Genomic DNA, 21,820 nt, shown 5'->3' on the forward strand with positions numbered 1-21,820 from the left:
TCCATGCCAACATAACATTTACCATGGAAGTAGAAAAGGACAAGAAACTGCCATTTCTAGATGTGCTGGTCACAAGGGACGGCGAAACCCTGGGACACAGCGTGTATCGAAAACCGACACACACGGATCGATACCTGCACAAACTGTCAAACCACCACCCGAGCCAGAAAAGAGGCATGATTAGTACGCTCGTAACGAGAGCAGGACGAATATGTGAGCCTCAACACCTCAAACGAGAAATGCAACACCTGGAAACTGTTCTGAGGAGCAATGGGTACTCCACAAATTACATTAGAAGTGTTACAGAGCCAAACACTCGGCGAAGTAAGGAACCAGAAAAAGAAATGTCGGGTACGGCCTTTCTGCCATACATTCCCAGAGTGACGGACAGAATCGGCCGTATATTGCGCAAACACGGCGTAAAGACGATTTTCAAACCGACAAGGAAGATCAAAGAGTGTCTTAGATCGGCGAAGGAGAAAAGAGACCCACTTGCAATGTCGGGAATATACCGTGTACCTTGCACATGCGGAAAAGTTTATGTCGGAATGACTGGACGATCCATTAACACCAGAATCAAAGAGCATAAGCGACATTGCAGGTTGGGGCAGGTGGAGAAATCGGCCGTGGCAGAGCACGCACTGAATGAGACCGACCACGTAATAAAATTCGCCGACACGTATGTTCTGCCTGTAGAGAAGCACTATCACACGCGTTTGTTCAGAGAAGCTGTAGAAATCCAAAAACACGCGAGCAGTTTCAACAAGAAAGAGGAAAGCCTTAAGGTAAACGGATCCTGGCTTCCCGTACTGCAGCGAACGACCGTCGCAGGTAGCAAGAGGAGAAACGCACCGGAAATGACCGCGGAGAAGCCCTCGGACGTTGGCGCGCCGGGTACATATAGCCTGCGGCCGCGAGCTCGCCTCCAGTTCACCACCGGCAATGGAGGGTGAAGCTTTGACAATGCCAGCCACTCGTGCTGGCGAAACGTCAGAAAAATCATTAGATGAACGTCGGCCGAAGAACCCGAGACAGAAGCCAATAGGCAGTTTGTCAACAAGTGGCCACGAAAGCCTTAACAATTTTGTACAACAGACACACATAACATAAACTTTAGCCATCAATAAATATTCTCCTTTACTATTTACAACTGTCTGTCAACGCTGGGGTAACTTTTCAATACCGCTGACTGTAGAAATCACGTGGTTTTGAGGCGAAGAACTCGTGGAGCCATATTCCTCGAATGTTGTTCGACAGAGAGCGGACAAGGTGAAAAATCTGAGAGCTCAAGATCAGGTGAATAAGCTGGGTACTGAAGGACTTCCCACCCCAACTGCTGTATCGGGGTTTTTGTCAGTCTAGCAGAATGCAGGGGGGCGTTATTGTGGAGTGGCATAACCTCAAACAGTGCTCCTGGTCGTTGTTCTTGGATTGTGTCTGCAAGACGTCTCTGTTGTTGACAATAAATGTCAGCAGTGATGGTCACACCTCGGTGAGGTAATTCGTGGTACACCACACCTTCGCTGTTCCACCAGATACGTAATATTATCTCTCGTGGATGCGCTCAGGTCTTTGGTCGGGGACTTTCTGTTTTGTTTGGGCTCAATCATTCCTTTATTTTCCTTACGTTAGCATAAAGACGTCATTTCTCGTTACCAGTAACGATACAGGATAGGAATGGTCGGTGTTGTTCACGAGCCAATTGATTATGAGCAACAAAGTTGCACATACGACCATCAACTGATTTTTGTGATTTTGGCTCAGAGCAATGGCATTCAAATGTCGCACGAGTGTGGTATGATCACAGTTCATCACATTTTCCAGTTCTAGTGTACACTGACTATCATTGTGGATTAATGCGTTTACGCCGGCCGGAGTGGCCGAGCGGTTCTAGGCGCTTCAGTCTGGAACCGCGCGACCGCTACAGTCGCAGGTTCGAATCTTGCTTCGGGCATGGATGTGTGTGATATCCTTAGGTTAGTCAAGTTTAAGTAGTTCTAAGTTCTAGGGGACTGATGACCACAGCAATTAAGTCCTATAGTGCTCAGAGCCATTAATGCGTTTCAACGATCTTCGACACACACCGAAGGTCTTCCTGAACGTGAAGAGTCACTAATGTCAAATGGATGTCTCTTAAAACGAGGAAACAATTTTCTTGTTATACTCTGTCCAGTGGTATTATCCCCAGACACGTGGCAAAAGTTTTTGGCTTCCTCCGTCGCTGTCATTCCTCTATTGAACTCAAACAGAAGAATATGTCAGAAATTTTCCGATTTCTCCACTTGGCATTCCATTTTCTAGTCTCCACAGCTCCACTCACTGTCTCCAGATGACAAAATGACAAGACGTAAATTCAAATAGGAGCAGTGAACTACAAATAAAAAATGACAATCAATAAATAAACCCATAGCAACCGGAATACATGCTAACAAAGCCAAAACGCTATTAACGTATGCACTAATTTAATACTTTTGTGATAAAAACCCACACTAATGCGGATATCACGGAGGTAGGTGCAATACTAATTACTTTGTGGTTAAAAGTCAATATATAATGTCTGTATTACGACTTTCACCTGTTTAGGTTCCATACGATCAATTGTAATAACAATTATGGCTTAAAATCACTAGTGCTATCCATGGAGTGCCCCCATGTTGGCTGAATGCAGAGCGAACTGGAGAGGGTATAATATGTGGCTGTTGACGTTTCCCTTCGTATACTGGTGACGAAATCTCATGGGGCTTGCAGCCGGGTGGCGGCACTGAATTTCCGCGACGTTTCGAAGAAGGCCACGCTCGTCATATTCTGGAGAAAATTTCATATACGAAGACTTCGCCAGAAGATAATGAGAGTGACACTCATGAAAACCCTGCGGAACTTCAAAGCAGCCATCCGTGTGCAAGCCAGAGAGGACTACGTCGGTAGATGTGTTTCTGATGTGCTCTACGGCTACAGATCTAACATACCCTTTACGCTTCCCTGTACAGTTACACGTACATACTAGTTTCGTCGTATCAGTAGCTGTCTTACACCTGACTCATTCCAGTTTTTGTCCCATTGAGAGCTGTCACATATGCAATTAACAGCAGATCACACAGCAGCATGAAGCATGCTCTATGACACTCCATCGTTTAGAATATACACTCCTTTGTCTGACATCTGCATGTGTTTCACAATTTTCTTTTTTCGTTTTTCTTAAGTCACTGGTCTTCTTAATAGTTTGATGCGGCCCACCACGAATTCCTCTCCTATCCTAATCTCTTCGTTCCCGTGTAGCACTTGTACACTACGTCTTCAGTTATTTGCTGGATTTACTCAAATCTCTGTCCATAACTCACAGCCATACAATACGGCGCTCCAAATGTACGTTCTAAGAAATTTCTTTCTCAAATTCAGACCTAAGTTTTAACACCAACAGTTTTCTCTTGGCCAGGAATGCACTCTTTACCTGTGCTAGTCTGCTTTTTACGTCCTCCTTGCTTCGTCCGTCATGGTCAATTTTGCTGCCAAGTGAGCTGAGTTCCTTAACTTCGTCTACTTCATGAACCAAAATTTTGATGTTAATTTTCTCGCTATTCTTCTTTATACTCTATCTCATTACCTTTGTCTTTCCTCCGGTTTTCTGTCAACCCATATTCTGAACTCATTAGACTGTTCCTTCCATCCAACAGATCCTGGAATTCTTCTTCTCTTTAAAAGAGGATAGCAATGTCATCAGCAAATCTTATCATTGATATCCTTTCATCCTGAATTTTAATCCCTCTCTTGAACGTTTATTTCTGTCATTGTTTCTGCGCTGCATCGACTGAACAGTAGGGGCAAAAGAGTACATCCGAGTCTAACACCTTTCTTAATCCGAGCACTTCGTTCTTGGCCTTCCGCTCGTATTGTTCCCTCTTGGCTCTTGTACATGTCGTATATTACACGTCTCTTCTAATAGCTAGCTCCTATCGAATATCTTGCATCATTTTACATTGTCATACGATTTTCTAGGTCGACGAACCCTATGATCGGTCTTGATTTTTCTTCAATCTTGCTTCCCTTATCAAGCGCAATGTCAGAAACATCTCTCTCGTGCTTTTACCTTCCACAAAGTCAAACTCATCGCCATCTAACAGTTCCTCTATTTTCTTTATCTTTCTATTGTCTTTCAATCTTGTTATCAGCTTGAATGTATGAGCTGTTAAACTGATTGTGCGATAGTTCTCTCACTTACCTGCCTTTGCTGTCTTCGGAATTGTGAGGATGATATTTTTCCGAAAGTGTTATGATACGTCTCAGAGTCATAGGTTTTACACACCACCACAATCGTTTAGTTGCAACTTCCCTCAGAGTGTTTAATATGTTGCGCAAATAATATACGACACTTCGTGAATATCTCGACGTATCTCTTAAATACGGGGCGTTAAAAAAGTATTCCGTATTTTGATAGGTGGTGGTATGGACCAAAACAATACAAAAATGTCTAGTAAAGACAGACTCAAAAATACGTACATTAGGAGCTATGAGCACTTGTTCATCATTGCTACTGTGAAACATATATCATCTATTGCAAGCTCTTTGCTATTACGAACGACCTGGAGAATGAAGTAAACAAATGAGAACACATTCCCGAGATATCGCACGTATAGACAGCATGCAGTAAACATCTGTTAATTTTGTTACTGTAAACCGCATTTCCATTTCCGGGAAATGCAGCGCATACATTATTTCTAATGGAACCTTTTTGTTTTTCCGTAAGTGGCTGTGGCTCTGAGTAGTATGGAACTTAGCTTCTGAGGTCATCAGTCCCTTAGAACTTAGAACTACTTAAACCTAACTAACCTAAGGACATCACACACATCCATGCCCGAGGCAGGATTCGAACCTGCGACAGTAGCGGTCGCGAGGGTCCATATTGTAGCGCCTAGAACCGCTCGGCCACTCCGGCCGGCTTTTTATAAGTTTGTGACATTCTTTTACACTGTGGTTTTATCTTTGCCCTTACCAGCATAATGGAAGGCTATTAGTCCATAGCGGAAACGGAAATCTTTTGTTACAATCTTATAAAATAAAGCAACTGTCGTGCCCCTAAGCTGAAACAAAACATTCCAGAAATACATGCACGTTTATTCAGAAGTTTTTTTCCAGCGACTAGCTCTGTAGCTCCAACAGCGATGTTTCGTGGCACACCTCAGAACATGCGCACTTCCTGTTATAGAAGAGTGTATGTAATAGCAGGCAGGTGGCATTTCTAACACTACCGTGAAACAGGATAATGCGTTCGCATCTGTCTACCGCATTCTGTATGTCGTTCGTAATCGGAAAGAGCTTGCAGTAGGAGAGATGTGTTTCAAAGTAGCGAATACGAACAGGTGCTCATAGCTCTTACGGTATGCCTTTTTAAGTCCACGTTTACCGAACATTTTTTTCGTGTTTTGGTCCATACTAGCACCTCTCAAAATATGGACTATCTTTTTTTAACATTCTGCGTACTGACAAGTGAACACTATAATTCTCATTTCATTGAAAAGTGCAGCACATTAAAGCGATGTAATATTACAGTGAATTAACGCACATTTGAAAAACTGACTACATTAAAATATTTGCCAGTATGCAACACGTGAAGACAACTGGTAACGACTTCAGTGACTTCTGCATGTTGCGGGAAAGCTCTGGAGAAATATTCACGAAATCGGCATCAGTAATTAGAACGGGAAACTGTAACATATGGACGGTACCAAGAATGTAGCAAGTTATAGTGTAATAAAATTTGGTTAGTGTGGCCTCTAATTTCTTAAACAGTGGAGTGTAAATAATAAGGTTCGATTGCAGCGGAAGAGAATTAAGGTTGAACATAAGAATACCAGCTACTGAACGGATTAAAGTGTTCCACGAGGGTGCTTGCTGGCAGTCGGATGAGGTAGGCATCTTGTCACGGTATTTCGGCTGAAAACCATTCAGCCATCTTAAGGTGAGTTTAGACCGTAGATGGCTGGAGCACATCCTTTACGTTATGCATGTACCACAAGTTGCGCGGTGGCGCACGCGGGTTTCACTGCATAAATCGGCCTGTGACGAGTTAAGATTCTTCTGCCGAGTTTATTCGATAGTTGGTGGTTTATACAGTGATATGCGCATGCGTCACGCGCCAGTTTTCGGTATGAAGTTAGCTACATGCACCAGGAATCTCCAGAGAAAACTCACCTGAAGATGGCTGAATGGTTTTCAGCCGAAATATCGTGGCAAGATGCCGACGTCTTCCGACTGCCAGCACGCACCCTCGTGGAACACTTTAATTCGTTCAGTAGCCGATATTCTTATGTTCAACCTTAATTCTCTTCAGGCGAATTCTCTTCATGCGAAATTTCGTGGCAAAATGTTGACATCATTCGGGTACAAGCTAGGAACTTTATGGAATAATCATTACGCAGGCCAAACTTCAAGAATCATATCGGATTAAAATGATTTACAAAATTTTAACATCCGCGAATGCTGGTGAAATATTTACAGATGCACATACGGACAAGGCGCTTCAATTTCTCTTCTCCGCACAGACTAACTACGAGTATAATACTGATAAAATATGTTCTTATTTTTTGAATGGCAGGAGAGTGGTTATAAAAATCCGCAATTTATATACGTAGTCGTGTCGTCATGCAGCTCGAATAAATCCTGTTCTTTTTCGAATCCCATCGTCTAAATTTTTTGACAATAATACTGAGACGCCTCCTTAAAATACTTATTTATTGTTCTGCCTGAAGTATTATTTTAACTGTAACCGTCTCAATGAAATAACAAGTATTCCACGTGAATACATATCGTTTAAAAAATCTTATGTGCACTTTGTAAAGTTCTGTCCATCGTCATTGTGTAAGATGGCGGCTTCTAGGAGGGTCGGTCCAGAACGAAATTTCGCTACGTGTTAAAACATTGTGCCTGATCGGGACTCGAATTCAGACGTTTGCCTTCCAGAGTTAGTGTCGTTACCGCCTTATATGTATAGGAACGATTTCTGATCGGTCTTTATAGCTCTAATTCAGCGTATACCTCTCTCCCATCTAGGTGCACCATGTTCAGTATTGACATAATTCAGAAAAAATACTTCTTTCTTGCAAAATTCAAGGGATATTCCCAATTTCCTTGATATGTCATCTGGACGTCCTGAACTCCTTAATACATCGTTTCAACAACCAACGCCAGTAGCAGCGCAATGGCATAAAACGTCGGTTAATAGGGCTGAGGAAAGCACTTAAGGATTCAGTTGTAAATATCTTTGCGATCGTCGTCGAGGGAAGATTTCATTATAGCATTTTTCGCTTTGCGTCTTTGCTATTCCTATACGAACCGGGCTGGTTGGCTGTTACAGAGCTAGTACCTTGCAATCAAATCCCTATATGCCTTTGGATTAGAGAAGCATCACCGTTCCTTGGTACGAAGTAACATATTGTATTGTCCGTACGTAATGTGAACTGACGATTCTATGGTGTACATTAACGTGCTTACGTTAGTTGCTTCATATCTGTTACGTGATGTGAACAAGGATGCTTTATTTATCCAATGTGCGTATGCAACACAGACTCAATAAAATTGACAGTCTTGAATAAAATATAACGTAAATCTTAGTGACGCGGCGGAGCGCGTAATTAATATTATTGTAATATTCCGGCTGCGAGTACCACCAAGGGTGCACTACCGTAATTGAGGCGGCAACGCTCTTTGCTGTGGAAAGGAGCATCCATGGCTTTTGCAATTTTGGAAATAAGGAATAGCTATTGGACATTGTTTTTTGGGGATCAGGTACGTAGTTTTGTATATCGACGCAATTTGAAGTGCAGAGGAGATACAACTCGTTATCGCATTTATCAAGAGTAAAAGAATTTTTATTGCGAAAAAGAAGATGAATATCGTGTACGATTATTATCCGATGTTGGATCCCCGGACCTTCATAAAACGAGTAGTGTGTTTAGCAATCCATTGCATAATGATTTCTTCGCAAATTAATACCGGGCAAATCTGCTACTATCAAGGACCGAACGACGCGAAATGTTTCGCCGTCAGCTTGTATGTTAAAGACGTTCCCTAAGCGACCAGTTTGTTAGTAACAACATATCATACTGCACTGTTGTTCAACCGTCTCATTCTGAAAGTGTTTCTAGAAAATCTTAAGCCAGCCGGTGTGACCGAGCGGTTCTAGGCGCTTCAGTCTGGAACCACTACGGTCGCAGGTTCGAATCCTGCCTCGGGCATGGGTGTGTGTGATGTCCTTAGGTTAGATAGGTTTAAGTAGTTCTAAGTTCTAGGGGACTGATGACCTCAGATGTTAAGTCCCATAGTGCTCAGAGCCACTTCTTTAGAAAATCTTACGGTGAGTGTGAGTACTTCAGCTGCCACAAGAGACGGTGTTTTCATCGCGAGGTGTAGCAGTTTTCTCCGACTTTGCCTGGCGTTCTCTGAGAACCGGAGAAACAGAAACCTCCGACCGCCAACTCATCCTGTACCTAACCTGTTCTCTCCTTATAGCAGCCACGAAGAAAACATATTCATCTATAGGAAAATTTTTGCACTGACTTTAATATTAGACGGTCAAAAATTTTAAAATCTATGCATCTAGGCAAAAAAAAAAAAAAAAAAAACTCAAAAGGGAGTTTAGACGCAATACCTTTCTTATATTTGTCAAAGTCAAAGGTCAAGTTAATTAATTTTTTTACGACGTAGCAGTTCATTATAATATCCATAGTCGATCCCAGGGGCTGAAGCTAGTATTCGGGAGGGCGGCGGTTCAATCGCCCGTCCGGTTTATCGTAGTTCTCCTAAACCGCTTTAAGGCAAATGCTGGGAGAATTCTTTTGATTTCCCCCGCTAATGACATTGTCTACCGATTAAATCTTAATTTCCTTTCCTTCGAATTAATTTCGTGTAATTTCCGAGACTAAAATTCGTAAGTCCACAGAACGTGTAACCTACGTGATTAGGTGATTGAGAGGCAAGACATCAGTCCGAAATTTTCTTCGATATGCACTGATCCATTTGCTTCTTCCACTAAATTTATGACAAACTACTGCTTCGTTTTTCGGAGCTAAATATCTGCTGAGAGAAACTTGTAGCGTAAAATATCAGCCTGCATGAACTGCCACATAGGAGTCTAGACCCAAAGTACGATAGCGTACTGAAAAATGCCTCCGAATTTTATGTGAAAACTCTTAAAGCTTTTTAAATAAAACAAACTTTATTAACATTCTAATCTTTATTCTTCATGTGTACATACTTATTTTTCAACATTGTCACCTTGGCGACGAAAACATTTCTGCAAATGAGAGACCAGTTTGTTGATATCGTCACTGCAGAATATTTGACTTTGTTGACGGATCCGCAATCTCACTTCTCTTTGCACCGCTTCATCACTATCAAGGTGTAATCCTCGAAGACGTTCTTTAAATTCTGAAAAAAAATGAAAATCGAATGGGGCCAAGTCGGGACTGTATGGAGGATCATCGATGACGGTGAACCCAAGGCGTCGGGTTGTTGCTGATGTCGCAGCACTCGTCTATGCTCTCGCATTCTGATACTGAAGGTGACGGTATTCCATATGTGGACAAAATCTTCGAATTCGAAACCCGATTACAGCTCTGTTTCTCACGCAGCGATACAATTACGATGCACACAACCATGTTCGGAATCCTCTAGCGTAAGAGGGCTACTATCATGTAAACACAAAGAGATAATATGTTGAATGTTAACAACGTTTGTTGTATTTAAAAAGCTTTATGGGTTTTCACGTAAAAAATTGTGAGGCATTATTTTTCCCTCCCACCCTCGTGGATACATCCAAACCAACAGTAGAAACAGAAATCGAGGTTTCTCGTATACATATAAACGCTGATAGGAGTTTTTGGTGTAAGTCACGAACTTCGTGCTGCGGTTGTTCCAGCGTCTCAGTATTCTGCCATCTCTAAATATTCTCCCATTGCATTATAATCTAGTCACGTTCAAAAGTGCAACATTTATGGAGCAAAAACGATTTGCTCTTGTGTAACACTACTTTAACCATTGTACAGAAAGGTGTGCACTTCTCTGCATTTTCCACTTTCTATAGCCACTCAGCAGAACAAGTGATAAACCCCATAATTACAAATGTAAGTTTGAAGACAACATTGTGGCTCACTTATTTTAGTCCCTGAAAGATTTTATTGCCTTACTTCGACCCTCTCGCTGTAATGTCTTATATAAATGCATAAACTATTGCAGTCTTTTGTTTCCACAGTTTTTAATTTTTTACGTTTTTAATGTTTCACTTTTAAGAACGTTCTTGCAATTTCGTAACTACTCATTCCGTGGCAGTGCATGTTTGTCTCACATGCTCTCATGGAACCCAATAATTGTCTGAAAATGCACATTTGTTCCTAGCTCTTTACTTTTGACGGTACCATTTGGCATAGTAACTTTTAGGCATGTAATACTACGTGACAATATAGATTTTTTACATGGTTGTCAGTATGTGTGGTATTGCGATGTACCATCTTTTCTTTCCTTCCTTTCCTAGTCGACCATAATATTATTACACCTGGGAGCGAGAGAACTGTGGTCGGCGTATCGTCAGCCAGTGTGTAATTGCGTTGACGATATACGGACAAGTGACCCGAAAGCATATCAGTGCGATGCGTTTTCCTTAGTCACCACTATACGTGTTCACTGTAACGTCAATGCGTGTTTCCGATAACGGCCAACTGCACTAATATCTTGATTAAGTAGTTAGCACTTGACAGTGGGATAATCTGGAACAGAAACATGTTGTGTTAAATGTTGTGACTTGGCAAGACAGCCAAGCCACTATGACTGATAGCCGAAAGGCACGCGTTTAAGCTCACGCAGGCTGGCGTGAGGTCTGGAACATTTAAGGAAGTTAGACTTTAGCAAAAAAGGTCGTAGCTGTTGGAATACTTAACTTTAATCCATAATTGTTGAACATCACAAGATAAATAGCAAATGATAATGGCGCCTTGCTAGGTCGTAGCAAATGACATAGCTGAAGGCTATGCTAACTATCGTCTCGGCAAATGAGAGCGTAATTTGTCAGTGAACCATCTATAGCAAAGTCGGCTGTACAACTGGGGCGAGTGCCAGGAAGTCTCTCTAGACCTGCCGTGTGGCGGCGCTCGGTCTGCAATCACTGATAGTGGCGACACGCGGGTCCGACGTATACTTACGGACCGCGGCCGAGTTAAACGCTACCACCTAGCAAGTGTGGTGTCTGGCGGTGACACCACATTAAATATTCACATTCTTTCGACAACTGGTGCGGAACATTCCCCGTTCATGTACGATGGCGTCACAACAGATAAGCTGGAACGTGTTGGGCCAGGCACACGCCAGTGTACGAGAAAACAAGGAAACTCAAGAACGGAGTGACTACGAGGTCTGAAAATTATTGCTTCCGATTAGGAAATACGGGAATACATAAACAGGTACTCGTATTAAAATTATGAAAGTGATACCGCATATCACCTTAAACAAACGACGTGTAGGGAATCATTTATGTAACCCCCAACTACGTTACTTCTGGTTTTAAAATGAATATAAAGATCACTTTAACGAATACATTAGGTAGAAAATTTCGTAGAATGTGGTTAGATAGTGAAATCAGAGAATTGTGTAAGAAGACGCCTATAATCGGTGACTAGTTGCATAAAGTACGTTTATGGTTATCAAAGGAACTTTGTTATCAAAAGAACTTTTTGCCATATAGTTTGCCGAATTATTTAGAGACATCAGTGTTTTAGTTCTTAAAGAATAAGAGATTATAGTGAATACACACGAAAAGAAATTTCGAGATCCAGTAAAACAAATTGAGTGGGTAAGTGTGACCTCAACAATGAAACATTTTAAAAAAAGGGTTAAAAAGTTTCCTAACTTAAAAGTTATTCAATGAGACAGTCTCTCTTCCACATATAGGCTTGAAATAAAATGTTCCGCCCACACCAACGAAGAAAAGGTCAGTAAATTAGTGACGAAACCGAAACGATTATCGATAATTTAAAAAGGTCAAAAGAGTTTCAGCGTAGTTTATTACTGTATATAACAATAATAAAATAATTAACATTGAGTTACCAATTGGGAAGGTGAGTACAGAAGCAAAAATATTAGAACAAGTAACATGGAGTTGTAAGAAAATGAAGCGTTGGTGGTGCAAGGTGAGAAAGGGAACACAGCCATAATTATGAAACAAGAAGATTATGTGGATAAAGTCAGTAGTTTCGTTTTCGAAAATGGGACTGTACAAGAAGTATGAGTATACTAGTAGGTTTCAAATAGTGCTTAAAAACGTTTGAAACATCTCAGTTTTTGATTAAGAAAGGAAAAAAAGTGTAATGAACCCACAGCCTCCATACTTGGATGGTAAGATAAATCTCTACAAAGTTGGGACACCAGTGAGGCCCACTGTTGACGGGAGAATGGGACCTTGAGAAAAATTAATTAAATGGTTAAGCGATATGCTTCGTAAATAGTATAACTGTAATGAAACGTTTTCAATTAAAATATTAGGGGGTGACAATTGATACAAGAGTGCAAATTTAATGTCGGAGCAAGACTGGCTTCATTAGATATGACTAATTTATATACACCTCTGCCATTTGGGGAAATGCTAGGTATTATAGAAACAAATGTTCAGATGTGTGTGAAATCTTTTGGGACTTAACTGCTAAGGTCATGAGTCCCTAAGCTTACACACTAATTAACCTAAATTATCCTGAGGACAAACTCACACACCCATGCCCGAGAGAGGACTCGAACCTCCCCCGGGATCAGCCGCACAGTCCATGACTGCAGTGCCAAAGACCGCTCGGCTAATCCCGCGCGCTGTTATAGAAAGCAACTTATGTAAACATGGTAAAATAGTTGACGTTGGAACAGATGAATTTATAATATTATTAAAATTTGTCTTAAGATTGATTTTTTTTTAATTTAATGGTAAGTTTTACGTACAAGAGAATGATTTACCAATGGGTGGTGCGTTAGTAGCGCAGACGGCAGTTGTCTTTATCAAGGATTCGAGGAAGAAAGAAATGGCGAATAACTTTTAAAAGATGCCTAAGAATGTAATATTTACAGTTGGGGAAGCTACAGGGACTTTTCAATCATCTTAATTTGAGGATGAGCACAAGAAAAACAAGCTTGAGACAGGAATTTGCAGAAAATCCTCGTTCATTGATGCAATACTTAATAAAACCATAAGCATAAAAGAGCATTCTTCAAATTGCAATGCATAGGGCCAATACTGTCCCACTAAGCCCTAGGAAAGATGGATGATGAAATGAAAATACTTAGACAAATAATGGCACGAAATAGTTTTGACGTGCGTTTAATTATTAACATTGTTGCAACGGTAGGCCACAGCAACCAAAAAGAGATAAATCCACAGATATATACGGTCATGCAATGTTGGGCAGTTATATAAACTGGGGAGGTTATTCAACAACAAAGGTGGTTACAATTGCGTTCAAAATTGCAAACAAACTGCAGCAGAGGCTAAAGCATAAGACAGGCACGGGTGTGAAGTGGGTCGTCTCAGAGTAGCTCTGGCAACCTACGTCATTTATTTGCAGTCTTCCTCTACAGTTTTTACCTTCTACAGCTCCCTGTAGTACCACACAAGTCTTTCACTGATTTCTTAACAAATGTCTTAACATCCCATCCTTCCTTGTTGTCACTGTTTTCCACGTTTTAAGAATATAAATAATCAGTTGTCAGCTACAGAAATTTTTTTAAATTAACTTCTTGACTTGTTCCGGGAAATTTGCCATCCTCAGAAGGTCATGCTTTCATTGGAAAGCAATAGTCAAGCAAACTCTGGACGATTGAGTCCCACGAAAATGGGTTTAGAATAATAATTTCGTGATTATCATAGTTGGACCACAATTACTAGCGAGTAAAAACAATAAATGCACCGGAAAAACACATTATAAACGTACCTTCGTTGAAATTTTTACCTAATATTGGCAAGCAGTTAAAAAGTAACGTAAAATTGGTGAGAAGTGGTGATCAAGAAAACTTCGGAACGTAAATAAAATACTAAAAATACCGGGACACATATGATGATTACCACCGACAGACTCATAGTGTGGCTGGTTCAAATGGCTCTGAGCACTATGCGACTTAACTTCTGAGGTCATCAGTCGCCTAGAAGTTAGAACTACTTAAACCTAACTAACCTAAGGACATCACACACATCCATTCCCGAGGCAGGATTCTAACCTGCGACCGTAGCGGTCGCTCGGCTCCGGATTGCAGCGCCTAGGACCGCACGGCCACTCCGCCCGGCGACTCATAGTGTGACCATAAGAGAGTTCACTTATATAAGACCCAACGAGCGCATGTGTGCCTAAAAGCTTGCGAAAAGTAAGCACAATGAGGGCGCTCGTGTTTGTAACTTAACTGAAACGAAATATGACATCGGTCTCAAAGAAATGAAAAACCATCACCGGCGCACAAGTCGCCCAGTGTGGCGTCGAATGAAATAAGACTTGCACGTGGCGGCCGAACTTCCCTGAATAGGGGCCTCCCGGCCAACGATGCCATACGCTCATTTCCATTTTTTATCATTAAGGCCTTACGTCATCAAAATCAAAAGTATAAATTTATACACAAAAAAACCATAGCTTGTAAAAAGGTCCAAGAATGGCTACAGTGATCATGTTTATTTAATAATCAGCTGATGGTGGCACCATTGGTCAACAGAGAAGTGGCGATACATTGAACTTTCTAGTATCTTGACGTGGACTTTGGTAATCACTAAGTTCTTATTCTATACCCATTTTTGTAGGACTCCATCTTCCAGGGTTTGCTTGACGGTTGCTTTCGGATGTAAGCGTAATAACAGCCGCTGATTGACAGACATGACTAAAATTTTGTTATGTATATATTCTTTTCCTCACCGATTCTGCTGATAAGCTCCTCATTACTTTCTTCATTAGTCCACTTAATTTTAAACATCTTCTGCAGCATCTCGTCTCAAACACTTTTACTCTCTGCTGTTCCGGTTTTCCTCCAATGCATTTTTCACTGCCATATAGTGCTATTTTCAGAAATTTCTTCTTCTAATTAAGGCCTACGTTCGGTATTAGTTGACTTCTCTTGGCCAGGAATGCCTTTTCTGCCATTGTTAGTCTGCTTTTTATGACGTCTTCGCTCCGTCTGTCTGGGATTATTTTTCTGCCTCGGTAGTAGAATTCCTTAACTTCATCAGTTTCATGATCACAAATTATGAGGTTTCTCGCTGTTCTCACTTCTGCTACTTCTCATTACTTCCGTCTTTCTTCGATTTACTCTAAATCTGTATTTTGTGCTCATTAGACTGCTCATTGCATTCAACAGGTCTTTCTTCTTCACTTTAACTAAAGATAGCAATGTCATCAGCAGGAGATAATGAAGCAATATGTCAAGATTCTGGAATGAAGTTCGTGGAGCAAGCGCGAAGGACACTTTAAAGTAAGGTTAAAGAGAATAATAACAAAGAGAACGGTTGATCAGAGCTGGCAAAGCACCTCAAGAACGAGAGGCATTCGTTGGGAAGCATCGTGAATGTATTGCACTTTGAAGAAAAAGGGCGGTTGCTGTCAAATTTAGAACAGAGAGAGCATGTTTGCGGGGTGGGACAGGAGCGCGTTAACGTGCTAAATGAGAAGACAGAAGTGACCAAGGGGCACCTGTGGGTCCACTTCAGAGGTGGCCTCGTTGAGGGGGAGGCACCGGCGTAGTCTACTTAGTGGTTGCTAAGATTATTCTGTGTGGATACTATAACACAGGTGCAATATTGTTTTTCATAATTTGCTGGGACTTGACATACAAACGTTCAAGGATTTTACTGTAGAGCGCTGGGCCATATTCGTTACAGAATAGTGCAATTACAAAACAGTACAATCTCTGGTAGGTGAAGGCAGTTGTCTTTAGCTTACAACCGAGCTTTGTAAGAGTGTTAGGCGCGGCAACACGAAATGTTTCCAGGAAAAGTTTTACATGTCTGACAATGCTGCTGGATTTCTATTTTTGACGGTGCTAATGGCACAGTAGCTTTTAGATACGCATGATTGTCGGCATGCGTAGTTCTGCGATGTATTGGTGTGCGTTTCCTTGTTTTTTAACACTTGATAATGGGATAATGTAGTCACGAAATATGTTGTGGTAAATATATCACACTTTTTCAGCAACTGGTGCGTAACATTCTCAGTACCGTCCAAAATAACTAATCGAAACTAGGACATTTGCATTTTGTGTCCTCCCACACACTCTTGTGGCCAAATATAGTGAATCAAAATAATATCCACAGTAAGTAGTCACCTTTTGTGCAGTTGCAATATCTGTGCTATGTATACACCACGCTGTATCTGTGTGGTTTCGTTAAGAAACTGACAAGCAAACCTACGCAAGGGATACTCTTCGACTCTGATCGTCTTTGAATATGTCTTAGTGCAGAGAAAAGTAGGAAAGTAAGAGACACATTGTTTATAAGTACCCATACGGCCGATAAGGTTATGAAGCGCCCCAGAATGAATACCGTTGAAACGTTAGCAATAATTTTTAAAAATCAAATAAAAGTTCTATAATTTTTAATGTACGGTACAATAGCGCACCCAGATTTGTTGAAAAAAAAACATATTTTTTTCGAAATCTCTTCCCCGCCTTGTTTTGCTTTTCATTTCGACATTTGACGAATAGCAAAACGTATAACATCGTTAATACTAAATTCCGTCTTACACCATGAAGTGATATTCCAAATAAACGCATCTGTCAGAAATAAACTAGAAATACAGTATCCACGTGTCGTAGTACGCACCCGATATGTGTCCGCTTTACATTTGCCATTTTTGTTCAAGTCGCAACATTTTGAGATTTAATTATTTTATATTTGAAATTGTTTGTATGTTATTGCTGTATCATTATTGCAAATCTATACAATAATGAGAAAGTGTATAATTGTTCGGGTCAGAAAAAGGCTGAATACACTTTCATTTTGCGCCCCAAACACAGGGGATTTCGAAAACTAGACTTTTTCGACAAATCTCTGTGCATCGTTGTAACGTACTTAAAAGAAAACAACAGAACTTCTATTTGAAGTGTTTTGTGTATCTGTTACCGTTTCAACGGTATTCATGCAAAAGTAAACTAAATGTTATTCAACGATGTTTTACGCCCCCTTAACGGTCGTATGGAAACGTATAAAAAAATCTCTTGTTTTGCTCTGCTGTGCAACTTATTCAAAGCCGATGAAAATCGAAGTGTATCCCTTGGATGGGTTTACATGTGATTTACGCAACAGGATACCGAATCTGAAAGGGAACGTAGCCAGGCTGAATGCTTATCATCTAAATTTCATTTCTCCATCACTGTTAATTATAGTCCGCCCCCGGTAGCTGAGTGGCGTCCGCCCCCGGAAGTTGAGTGGTCAGCGCGACAACATGCCAATCCTAAGAGCCCGCATTCGATTCCCGGCTGGGTCGAAAATTTTCTCCGCTTCGACAAATCTCTGTGCATCGTTGTAACGTCCTTAAATCTCTTGTTTTGCTCTGCCCTGCAACTTTCCGGCACGGTAGCTCAGCGTGTTCGGCCAGAGAGCCGGTTGGTCTCTGTAATAAAAAACTGAGTAGAAGGATCAACAAACGAACTGAACGGATGTCATATGACGTCCACAACGATCAACAACGAACAAAATGGGAAAAAAGTGGTCAGCGTGACAGAATGTCAATCCTAAGGTCCCGGGTTCGATTCCCAGCTGAGTCGTAGATTTTCTCTGCTCAGGGACTGGATGTTGTGTTGTCCTAATCATCATCATTTAATTCCCATCGACGCGCACGTCGCCGAAGTGGCGTCAAATCAAAAGACTTGAACCCGGCAAACGGTCTACACGACGGGAGGCCCTAGTCACACGACAATTACTGTTAATTATTTGTTACTACACAAATTATTTAACACTTGCAGAGCCACGAAAGTCGTTTGTGAAATGTAGCCGAGAATTCTCGCACACGAAAATAAAAGTACGTGACAAGAAATTTCATTTTTGTAATTTTAACCTGTGAATGCGTCGTCTGTCGGTGATACGTGATGTGTGTCGTGCTGTTGGTCTGCCCGGTGTTCCTGATCAAAGCTAAGTTTAGCGGGAGATACCGTTGCAGCGTCAGTGCGTCATTTGTATGCAACACGTTAACCCTGAGTCTTTACCACGCCTGATTCTGGTGCCGCGTAAAGATATTCCAGTATATTTGAGGGCGACGCATAAATGAGAACTTGTTCGAAGAAGGTCGCCCATGGCAGCTGGATTTGATAAATGGCTTTACTCTTGACCGTAGAAAGTTTCCGAAACGTGCGTTATCACTGCGGCTGGCGAGTTAGTTTCGTAACCACTGCCACCGTCTGCTGGTGGGTGACTCCACCCAGGAATGCGGTAATGGCAGGCAGCGCTGAGTCCGGAAACGAGCCGGTAAGGGCATCCGGTCGTATGGGCTGCCGTTATGTAAGACGAGCGCGTCATCATCCAACACACTCATGTCGCAGTAGTCTTCTGGTATACAAAAGGCCATCCCATACATGTGTGTCACAGAAACGTAGATTACTTCAAATGCATCCCGAAACGTGGCTGGTGTCACACCAGTATAGTTGTATAGCTGTGTATCTGTCAAGCGTCTTACCGCCGTAAAAATGCGAAGAAGTATTTTATTGCCCATCTCGCGTCTCCTGTGCTTAGTCTTTTTCAATGGGTGTCACGAATAACTTTGGTGACTACTGAAAATGAATGTTCTTTCCGACTTAATCTGCCTTGTAAGGGATCTTAAATTACCCCAGTCCCTTTTATAACCGTATAATTATTGCCCAGACTTACTTTCACTTATTGACTTCATGAATACCAACGAAACACAAATTACTCGGATGGCGAAACACTCAAAAGATAATTCGAAAGTCACGTCCTTCTACATACATTACGGGTTAATTTTAACGCAGACATGTAAATCGCTACTAAGGTACGAGTTACATACTAATCAAAACTGGATTTTATCCGTTGTCACTTTTCCTTCAGGTTCGTAAAGCCACATGCGCATCACAAGTGACATCAGTCTGTACTGTCATTGGGTGGACTTTCTGCATTTAAGACCAGCTGCTTGATTCGGGTTGCCTGGAGGAGCGGCGTGTATTTATCTATTACACAATGTTCAGGCTTGTTACATAGCTTGTACGTATTTTCATAATAAGACACATAAGGTACCAGACGAACAGACGAACAGACTTCCACAAACGCAATAAATAAAAAAAGGAAAGGAAGCAGCAGTAAATGTTTGAATTAGTAGTTAGACCTCCAGCAAAATTTTTAACTCGTGCCTCGGAAACAGAACAAAGGCTAGTAGAAACAAGGAAACAATTTCAATACGAATAGTCCAAAAATTTGGACAGGTCAGTGCGAGAATGATTTTAAAGCAGCAGCGAGAAGAAAAAGAAGCTAAACGAAAAGGAAATAGGCAAATTTGTTTATGAAAAAAAGCTATCGATAAAACTGTTTCATTTTAAATGAAACCAAATGCCAGAGGTTGAAAATACCGCTTCAGTTGTAAATTTTTTTTATTATCACGACTGGTTTCCGGATCTCATAAGCCCATCCTCAGGTGTCGCAACTGTGCTGTGGCCCCCGAGCGCCGCGGTGGACGTTCGCTAGGCGCGGTATGCTGCTTGTGAGCGCAGAAGCGGTCGTGATAATAAAAGAAATTTACAACTGAAGCGGTATTTTCAACCTCTGGTACAATGCTCAGTTGCGGATGTTCTTCCGACAGGATTGTTTTTAGTGAAACCATATGGTTCCAGATACCTTCTCAAGTCTCAAGCATCTATGTATATATGCAGACTGAAGTGAGAAAAAAAATGCACCAAGGCCGGGATTCGAACCTGGGTCTCCTTCTCGCTAGGCTGATGCCCTGACCACTACGCTACCCAGGCACAGTCGCATTGTATAACTACGCGAACTACCCTAGCACTTCTACCTGCTCAGCCCAAAATCCCATCGATTAAAGCACCTATGCCTTGGTTTCAGGCAGGATCCCTCATTCCGTCCGATGCTGAGGTGCTATCCCATTACAGTTCGAGAAACTCTGCAACACAGTTCAAGTGTAGCGGGACTACCACGTGGGCTGAGGCACTAGCTGGAATTTTGATTGAGGATGGAGGAGCGCCAGAGTAGTATGTACAGTTGTGCTTCAGTCTGTGTGTATACGTTTTTCATTTTACGTTAAAATCAAGACCTGAAGGTACGTTAAATGTACACAATAAGAGAAATAACAATTAACATTTCTACTGAAGATGACTTTTAAAGTGAAGGAGATAAAAATTAGACTAACTGAATATTCTAAATATTTACACAAAGTTTTTGCTCATCTTTACGAAAATTGGTCCAGTTTTGTACAAATAATGACTATAATTGTCGGAATATTAAAGATGCTCAGTTTAATAGGAGCCGATGAAATATCAGAAAAACTGCTGAAATTTGATACGTGGGAGCTATTATAGAAGGGTTTGCAGTCATATTTTTACTCCTGTGATGAAATATCGGTCAAATGACTGAGGATTCACTCAAGCAGAGTTGATTTCCAATACCCGCTGTACAAACGCTGCCACTCCCAATGAATTTCAAATCATATTTTTCCTATCAGTCAATCACTGGTTTTGTATAGCTGGAAGGGCCAAGCTTTGTAGCGCGGTATGGCACAGATGGCTTGTATGCATATGGCTTATATGCAGTAGGTTGCTCGCAAGTGTGAGAACCCTGATGGCGTCTGGTTATTGATTCGTAGCTACATGTCCGTAGCTCGTGGTGCAGCGGAGCGGACATCGTAGCTCAGAGCGTTTGGTCAGGGTACTGGTAACGGCGTGTAGTAAAAAAGAAACTGTGAGGTTCTCATCGATGTAATTTGGAAGATGTGATGTGACATCCGCACAAAACGATAGACGAAACACGATGCAAAAATAGATCGAAAGAAGGAACACATAAAAAAGGATGATTAGTGCATTTGTCTCGGGATCACGAGATCCTGTGTTTTATTCCTGAACGGTTTTGTTCGTTCGGAGACTGCGAGTTTGTTTCGTCTTAATTGTTTCATCTTACCTCCATCGAAGTTCAAGTCGCCGAAGTGGTCGCAGATAGACTTACACCAGGCAGCGGCCAATATTGACAAAATCGATCGTTTCAGTTCTGTAGTTTGATAATACGAGGGAAGACTTTCGAGCAGCATTTGATAGATTGCTTTTATGAAACATATACAGCTAACTTTACAGTAACATTTTAGCATACAGTGCTGCCAAACGTGCGTAGATATTAAACGAAAACTTAACAGTGCAGTGACTAACATTTACTGACTAAGATGTTGTTGTTGTTGTTGTGGTCTTCAGTCCCGAGACTAGTTTGATGCAGCTCTCCATGCTACTCTATCCTGTGCAAGCTTCTTCATCTCCCAGTACCTACTGCAACCTGCATCCTTCTGAATCTGCTTAGTGTATTCCCTCTACGATTTTTACCCTCCAAGCTGCCCTTCAATACTAAATTGGTGATCCCTTGATGCCTCAGAACATGTCCTACCAACCGATCCCTTCTTCTAGTCAAGTTGTGCCACAAACTCCTCTTCTCCCCAATTCTATTCAATACTTCCTCATTAGTTATGTGATCTACCCATCTAATCTTCAGCATTCTTCTGTGGCACCACATTTCGAAAGCTTCTATTCTCTTCTTGTCCAGACTATTTACCGTCCATGTTTCACTTCCACACATGGCTACACTCCACACAAATACGTTAAGAAACGACTTCCTGACACT

The sequence above is a fragment of the Schistocerca cancellata genome, chromosome 3 (genome assembly GCF_023864275.1).
Source record: "Schistocerca cancellata isolate TAMUIC-IGC-003103 chromosome 3, iqSchCanc2.1, whole genome shotgun sequence".
Taxonomy (NCBI): Eukaryota; Metazoa; Arthropoda; class Insecta; order Orthoptera; family Acrididae; genus Schistocerca; species Schistocerca cancellata.